Raw genomic sequence first — 8,995 nt, 5'->3', positions numbered from 1 at the left:
GAAAGAAGTGTCAGATCAAAGAACACCTCAAAAGATTGAGGAGACAAGAAAAGTTGTCAAAGAGCATTCATCACTTCCTTAGACACTTCCCTACCAGCTGTATAATACATGTATTCAGTGATCGTAGAGCAAATCTCGTTTGTAAAATACAGGAAAAGAAATGTATGATATTTAGGTCCTTACCAGTACACTTATGAAAAACAACAGAAATTAAATTCATTTTGTTAAAACTCGGAGTGGTTAATAACAAAATTTCCAGCGGTATTTCAGAGATGTTGTTTGAGAGTATCTGTATTTCTGGCAAAGATTTTGCTATGGTGCTTTTCTTTAGTGGGATTAAAGGAGTTCTCCCATATTAAAAGTTCTATATTTTGATGGACATTAAAATTAAAGTCATACTTTATTAAATCACTGTAATATAGTAAATGTAATGAAGCATGTTTTAAATTAAGTGGCTTGGAAGGAAAATCTGTATAACCATTGTCAAGCAAGGTTCTCTTCAGAAGTAAAATTGCAGTTTCAATATAGAATTCTGAGTCTTATTTGAATTGCCCAGTTTTTCTGCAATAAAAGGCTGAAGAAAGCATAAAAAGTGTCCATGTGGAAAGCATTCACTTTCTTAATTTTAAAGCATTTTTGTCTAACTAATTCAAATACTAATTTAAACTGCATAAAACTGAGAGAAAAGTCACTTAACATCTGCAAACCAGGAAGGACTTGATAGGTGGCATTTATTTGCATGTCTTCAGTAAATACAGTCATCTTTTTCAATGGAAAAGGTTACAAAGCAGCTCAAGTTGCACAAGTGAGTGAGGGCAGTCAGCTTCTCTTGACAAGGGGGTCCAGTCACGGTGGATGAAGCCTGATGTAAATACTGATTTTCCTGTAATAGGTTTAAAGAGCACATAACAAAATTTTATTTCAAGTGGTAGTACTGACAACAGTTATAATGAGAGAAGAAGCCATTTTAAAGTTTTATTGAATGGATCCTATCAATAACATTAAAAGAGAAAAATATCTTAATGTAACTAACATCTAAAAGCCAGTGAAAGAAAATCATGCACCGAGTGCATTGTGCATACAAAGAAAATGCATTGCCTGTCTTCCGCCTGGTTTCCAGAGATGTACCTGGTGTGGTGCCACATCAGACATGCTTGGTCCAGCTGCCTGGGTGGGGATGAGCACAAAACCCTTGAGGTGGGTGGAGAAGAGGCTCATGGAGTTGACAGGTCAGGGAAGCCACAGACCTAAGGGAGTTTTGTAGAAGCGGCTTTTGGGGCATACCTCTGTGCAGCAGTTCCAAGGATGGCTTCAGCACAGAAAGGAACAGCATGGTAATGAATTCAAAACTGACGTGATGTTAGGAGGCATCTCATGTGCATAAAAAGGCCTTTCCCCTAAAAGGGATTGGAATAGCTCCGAAAGTCTTCTCCATCTGTGAAAAACATGGGCACCAAAATCTATAGCAGGCATAGGAGGGCCAGGCTGGGTCAGTGGCTCAGAGCTGTCAGAACACAGCTAACACAGCTGCCCCAGGGATGCTACCTCCTGCTTGTGCACCTTCTTTCAAGACTGTCTGTCACACCAGGTCTTTCTATCATCTTTGCAGCCCATTCACCCGAAGAGCTCTCAGACATAACTGACTGGTACTTGGAGGAGTGTTTGTGTCAGTACTTCCCAAGCCCTCTCCTTTATCAGGTACTCAGAGTTAAGCACATGCTTAAATATTTTACTGGATCCAGGCCCATTCTCACACACAGAAGCCAGAGAGAGACAACTAGAAATGGTCAAGAAGTGATGTGACAGTGCTGTCTAGGAGAACACAAAAAATGTCATCAAATGGGATAAATTGCGAGAATTCTAAAAACCACCAATGCCATAATCCAGCTGCTGAGTGGCCAGGTTTCCAATGTGCACACACTTCCAAGAAAAATTAAAATGTGGACATAAGGCAAGCAGTTGCCTAGCGGACCGCTGAGCACATGGGATTTATGTTGGAGTAGTTAGGATTATATTACATTCACAAAGTAGTATCCAAATATCAGCAGCTGTGTCTTGTATCCATTATTTCCCTTCTCCCCCAAATATAAACCTTCCTCACCTTTTTAATTAGAAAAGCTGTTTATTGACTATGACATGGAAACATTTTACATGTTGTTGTCCAAAAATGACATTATTAAATAAGCAGGAAAATATGTTTAGGGGAAAATAGAGATGACCTTTAAAACAATGTCAAGCCCACACACTCCATGATTTGTGCGTAGGTATGTGATACTTTAAGAAGAGAAGTCACTGCATATTACCAGTTACATGACATGGAAAGCTGCTATGGAAAGTATCCTTGGTTGAAGAACTGTAGGGCAAATAAATAATTAAAAGTGCATAACAAAGCACAACCAACTTACCTAGTAAACTACCAGATTCAAGCTTGATCATGGGAGGCATGGCTTTATATTCACAGTAACTTGGAAAAAAAAATATTATTTTTTTTATGTTGAAAATTTAACTGAGGACAGGACATCTACTTTTTTGGCTGACTCATTCACCATTTGTACAGGCAGCCTTCTCGTGTGTAACAGAAAAGCACTGGAGTCACACAAGGAGAGAAGTGGCACTGAGAAACCCATGATGAGAGGCTGAATCCACCTGTGTAAAAAGTATGTCATTTTTCAGAAACCATCTCAAATGAATTAGGCAAGAATGAGTCCTCTCCTTCCCCCATGCCCTGCCAGTGAAATGGAGGGGTTGTGTGTGGTGTTTACTGGTGGTGACACTTAGACCTGGCAATTCCAGAATACCAGTAGATATTTGCATTTCATTACTGTGTGTGCTGCCATTTGTTTCAGTTTTACTTTGTGTATAGAGGGGAGAGAAGGAAGAACAAGAAAAGCTGTCTTTATATAAGACAAGAGGGCAAAATACTGACTTTGGTAAATTATTTTAAAAGCGTTGGGAACTTATACCAAGAAGCTTCAGAATAAGGATGCAAATGTAACAGGGTAAGAGATCCTGTGTTTCATGCCTCTCATAGGTTGCAATCCTAGGTCTGTAAGAGTTTTCCAGGAGTCACCACAGGAATATCAGACTGCAAGGTCTGTGATGCTAGGCATCTCTGTCAACATTTATGTCTATCTTTATCAAGGAAACAGTAACATAACTGCCCTATAGGCAACTTTTGTTATTATTTTGTTAGCTACAAAGGACAGTACCTGTTAATTCTCTTAGAGACCTGTGGCTGGATGGGAGAAGCAAGGTGGGTCATTGCCTTGACTGTTACATGGGGCTCACATGAAGGAGAGGACCCTGTGATTGGGAGAGCACAGAGTGCTTGGGAGAGCACAGAGTGAGGCAGCCAGGTGAGCCATGGACTGGTGCTCCCCAGCTCCCCAGGTGGTGGTGCTTTGCAAAGCAGAGTTTGGGAAGGTGCTGCGAGTAGCACGAAGCACACGTATACCAGAAATATGGGTGGATGGATGGATGGATGGATGGATGGATGGATGGATGGATGGATGGATGGATGGATGGATGGATGGATGGATGGATGGATGAAGCTTGCTGTCATGATGTAGACTGACTGTGTGGTATCACTGCACCTCCAAAAATCATCAAGCTGGCAGCATGCAGCCATTCCTGGAGGAGAATGCCCACCCACAGAAACTCAGGATGCTGAGGAAGACAGGTCCATAAATCTCTTCTTATTTTCACTTTGTTTTATCCAACAGATTTTGAGCTTCATCTAATATATATATATATATATATATATATATACACACCATTTATAGTATCTTTTCAAACTACCCTGGATTTTAGCATCCCTTTGCACATCTCTGGTATTCTCTGCCTCAGAGGAGGCTTCCAGGCAGCCCTATCCAAAAGAGGTAGCTCTGCCTGAGGCAGGGTCCCACCACCCTTGCTCTCCATGGCAGAGCCCTGTCCCTCAAACTGGTTGGGGTGCCCAGGACTGGGCACCGCTGCTCAGAAAGCACCACAGGGACAAAGCTGTGGGAAAACAGGTCGGACTGAGCTCCAGCACGCCCAGGAGTTAACCAGACCCTTGTGAAAGGAAGGGAGTGCCAGGGTGTGCAGGTCCTCACAGACAGACTTCGAGCTCAGTGCAATCCTGACGCAAGAGCTGAATGTTTTATAGGATCCTCGTTCCCAGGCATACCATGGGAACTGCACATGGAGGGCAAGGGTTGACAGAAGGAGGGAGCAAGATGTAAATAAATAAATGCTCTTCTTTCGTAAACATGAGAGGTCTGTGGAGAGAGGGTGGCAGGCCTGTCTCACAAGGGATAGACCAGAGGATAGTGCAGGTATGTAAGGGCAGTCGCCCTAAGGTACTTTCTTCCCAAAACCTTTGGGTGTTTTTCGACTGAGCACTTCTGCTTGCAAAATACTTATTCAGCAAAAATCACCAGTTTTCATGGAAACTTACCTGTTCTGATTAAAGTTTACTCAGAAAGGGGCTCTGAAGCAGTAAACAAAATATGGAGGCAAAGACAGGGAAAGAGCCTTTGCAACTTGTTGGTATTCGAAGCATCCAGTCAGCAGACAAAAAACGTTTGACTCACTCTAGAGCAGAAGTTTGAGCATGAGTTTTCCACCTCATGAGTGAATCCAGTGACAACCATAAGATTCAGGAGAGCTCGTTTTCTGTGTTTTTCCCAAAGAAAACAACAATATATCTTGAGGATATGTCAAACTGGAACGTCTTTTAAATCACAAAGCTGTACAGGATAAGAAGATCGTTTCCCAGCAAAGATATCTGATCTCTGGCAGTTTTCATGCTGTAGGGTGAGTGCCTCTTTGAGCAGATACCCAACAGCCACAAACAGCCTATTCCCATGCACAAGCAATGCCAGCTAGGCCATGTGGACCTGAGGTGTGTGTCCTGGTACCCTGCAGATGTGCAGATAGTGACAGCAAATTTCCTAACCCTATTTTGCAGCTCCACTTGGACAGTCCTGAATTGTTGCAGGTCACAAGGGGCCGAAGACAAAGAGTGTTAAGGTATAGGCTAGAGCTTGCCACAGGGGGCAGGGGAGCTGATTGTGCTTACCCTGAAACAAAGAAAAATTTCTCTGGCTTCCCTGAGCTAAGAAGGTTGTTTGGGGGGTGTTGTTTCTTGTTTTCACAAGTGACCTGTGTTGTGAACTGCCTAGCTCTCTCAGTAAACATCGTGCACTGTGCTCTGGTGTGAGTGAGATGAGCAGAAATGATCTGTCAGCGTGTGCTGTGCCTCCCTCTCCTGCCGTTCCAGCAGGAGGTACCAGCCTGGAAAGGCAGGAGCAAAGGCTGGGATCAAAGGCCATACCCTTCAACACAATTCGTGGAAAATCCAGTAGCAATCCAGGAGGAAAGTTTGAACCTTGGACTCCTTCAGCAGTGCAAGATGTGAATAATGACCCAAGGGTGACAGCTCATCCTCCTGTGTCTGTGCAGCTGTTACTCCTTCACTCATCTAAAAGATTTTTAAGCAGCACCGTGGTTAGACCATTGTGGTATTCAATGGATAAACAGAAATGAGAGAGGTCCCGCAAAAGAACTAGAGAATTAAAACCCTGAAAACCTCCTGGACTTAAATTATTTGTTTTCCACCCCCCGGGGCATTTTGTTCTTTGTCATGCATATTTTCTCCATCACCCCAAAGGCAGCCTGACCAAGAAGTCCTACCACTTCCATTGCCTTTGCTCAAGACCCTGCTGCTTCTACCACACTCCATGCCACCCTCACCCACCTCCAAGCACCCCCGTCTTGGCCATCCTCTCCAAGCTCCACTTCCCAGCACGACAGCCCTTCCAGGCCACTGCGTGTCATCGCTTTTCTTCTGGAAAGCAACCTCCTCTGAAAGTCCTTCCCGTCTTAGTTTCTTCTCCACTGCTGAATTTTTCACCCATTTTGCATCTGCCTGTGCTAAATTATACACTCTTCTGCAAACAAGGCCTCATTTTATTTGCTTTGTAAAGCATCCGTATAGATGGATGGAGCTGTATAAATAATTAATACATGCCTTAATTTAAAGATTATGAAGAAGAAGGTGGTGATTGCTGCAGAAAGATTAACGTGCATGAAATAACTCAACCAGACTATAATTTTCTCTGGCTACCCATGAAAGACTTAACCCAAAGGAGGCCCCCTTAAGTACTTTTGCAGATATCTCAATGAATTCCAGGTATGGCTTCACTTTGCATTCTTCATTTTCCTCTTTCTTCCAGCATATATCTGCCTACCTTATAAGCAAGTATACACTTATCCTTGCCTGTCCCCTGTGGATAGTTTCCTCACGTCATTTCATGCTGTGGCTTCTGCTAAATAGTGTACTTGTTTTAATGGTGCGGGCAGGGCAGTTGAAGAGCAGGAGGGGCAGTTACCCACTTACCTTTTTGCAGAGACCTCAGGTGTAAGGGACTTGCACAGCTCTCAGAACAAGGCCCCTGTGCCCTGTGGAAGCTGGCTGCAGATTTGCTTATTGGTCCTGGACCTCTCGTTTTCTAAACATGTCCTCAACCCTTAAGCTCAGTGCCCAATGAGAGGTAGAACAGGCAGAGCAGCACAGGTGGAGGTCCATCAGAAAGCTGCACAGACTTCTCCAGGGTAATTTTGTCAGCCCAGCGCTTTGGCCAAGTTAATGAATCTTGCAGAGGGACTCATTAACGAGGAGTAGCCTGGTGCCAGACAAGCTATACTGCTTCCCAGATCCCAAACTTAGTACTTCTCTACATACTGTCTTATCTGGGTTCAGCTTGGATCTGCCTAACCCTTAGGGGACTTGAGACACCTCACCTGGGTGGTAGCAGTGTTTGTATTGCAGTGCAGAGGTTTTTTGCCAGCCAGCAAAAAAAAAAAAAAACTTCATGCAACTCCCAGCATGACAGCTCAGTGACCATCAGTGGCAGCACACATCCAAGCCTGGCTTTTTCCCTGGGATCAAGTGGGTTTTTCTGTAAACCCTTTGTTTTCCCTGTCCTTTCCCCCAAGAAGCTGTAAGAACAGATGAGAGTGGATGGGCTGCATGGACTGTAAAGAGGGAGAGGGACAAAGAAAGGAAGCACCTGTGTTTGGGGCAGCTGAGACTGAATCCATCCAGAAAACCCAATGCAGCTGTGAGAGGGGAAAGGTCTCTTTTCACCCTTCTGTCTTTCTAGCAGTGCCTTATAGGGAGAAATTAATTTTATAATGGCTGGAGCTTTCTGATGCCAAAGAGGAATGAAGGAAAATTACTTAAAGCCAAGAGCAGGCTTGTACCAGACATCATGGTAGCAGCAACTGAGTGCAGGACTGAAACTTTCCACCCATGGAAAAGCCTTTGCAAGGAATAGGACAAAAGTACTTAGGGCCCTCAGGGCTGGCAAAAGAAGCTGAGCACATATAAGCCTGAGGTTTTATGACTAGGATGGGACCTGGGTCCCTTTAAGGACTGCAGCCTGGGAGCTTCAGGAGGGCATCTGCCGCTGGGTTTGGTGTCTCTGTGAGACACAGCTGCATGTCATCTGATCACAATGAAGAAATGCAGAGGAGAGAGAAACCTGGCACAGAGCAAAACTATCCAAAAGACTTTCAGACACCCCCAGAGGCCCCTGCACCTCTGGGTCCTACATGAGCACATTGCTGCATTTCCCTTCAGCAGCACCAGCTCAAGCCTGGTGGAATAGTGAAATGTGAAATAAGATGCAGTCAGGGACCACAGAGAATAATGCAAAGCATGTGGGGCTGCTTCCAGCTTTGTTAAAATCCTATTTATTCATTTTTTTCCAGGTGAGTCCTTTTGCAAACCATGCGCTGTGAGCAGGCCCATGTCATCCACACACCTTCCTGTCCGGCTATGTCAGGGACAGAAGCACCTGCCTGCCTGTTGGGGACATTGTCACCACAAATCTGTCACTTTCCTGACCCTCAGCAGGTAGGGAAAGAGGCCCAGGGCCCCAGCAGAGTGGCTCCAGCAAGCCCCCATTTAACCACATCACTGATGGCTCACCCTCTCTCCCAGGTCCTCCAAGTCTCCCGCTGTTCAAACTCCACAGGTTGCTGCTCACAGGATTCTTCTCACAGGACTTTGACCTTCATTCTCACAGGTTCTTCTCATGGGATTTTGATCTTCCTTCCAGATCTTTCTGGAACTTTCCTCTGGTCTCAAAAAAACACCTCCTATTTTTAATGCAATAAACCATCAAGGAAAGCTGATTGAGCTTTTTGCAGATGTTGAGCTTCCACTGATTTTACTGGGAGCTGGGGTTATTCAGTGCTTTGCTAGATCAGGCTTTAAAAGCAAGCTTAATGTAGTCACTGAAGTTCAGCTTTCTCCTTGGGTTTACATTAAGTGATGATTACCATTTGTTTTCCTTCTCTATAAATTTGCAAATCTTTACCAAAGACACTAATTTCCATGCCAAGATAACCCAACGCATTCCATTTATCAACCTATTAAAAAAGATGGGTGCAGTAATTTCTTATATGGATTAGGTGTCTCAGATAATTTCCAGATACTGCTTTTTGTATTTTGCAGATTTCTGTGCTCACCTGCAAGTTCTGCCTTGATCCTTTTCTCTGCTTGGCTCCTGCACATGAAAAGAGAGGCTCGATTGCCCAAACACACATTCCTCACCAACAGTTTACATTAATGTCTCTCTGCTTATCCTGTAATTGCAGTGCATGTACTCCAGCTCTTTGCATTCATGTTTGTAGAAGTGGATGTATCTCGTGTGTACCTGTTTTATCTATCATAGCGCCAAGAAAACAGAGACTCTTTGAAGTACACATTTGGAAAGTGCATGGCCAAACTGTCCATAAACATGCTGGCTAATCACTTCACCCAGCAGTGAAAAGGGCTGCCTTAGTCTTAAGATATGTTGGATGTATGGTATATGCTGTGGATGCAACTGCCTTAAATTTCAAGATCCAGAAGATGGATCAAGCTAGGAAGATTGTTCTTAGACGTAACTTCTGGTCTTTTGGTTTACAGTCAATGCTAGTGTTTGGGGTACAAAAGAATCAG

The 8,995-nt window shown here is 43.9% G+C and overlaps 1 long non-coding RNA gene across 1 annotated transcript; it reads right to left on the bottom strand.

Moving 5' to 3' along the window:
• Positions 1-4,579: 4,579 nt before the first annotated feature.
• On the bottom strand, positions 4,580-6,381 carry LOC311430059. Its single transcript, XR_014688527.1, has 3 exons — positions 6,234-6,381; positions 5,741-5,990; positions 4,580-5,464 (listed from the first exon to the last, which is right to left on the bottom strand). It is a non-coding gene; the product is annotated as an uncharacterized lncRNA (long non-coding RNA).
• Between the last annotated feature and the right edge of the window lie 2,614 nt (positions 6,382-8,995).

Source organism: Aythya ferina, assembly GCF_964211825.1.
Source record: "Aythya ferina genome assembly, chromosome: 1".
NCBI classification, from domain to species: Eukaryota; Metazoa; Chordata; class Aves; order Anseriformes; family Anatidae; genus Aythya; species Aythya ferina.
Note: the sequence above shows the minus strand (reverse complement) of the source record. Positions and strands in the feature narration are given on the sequence as shown.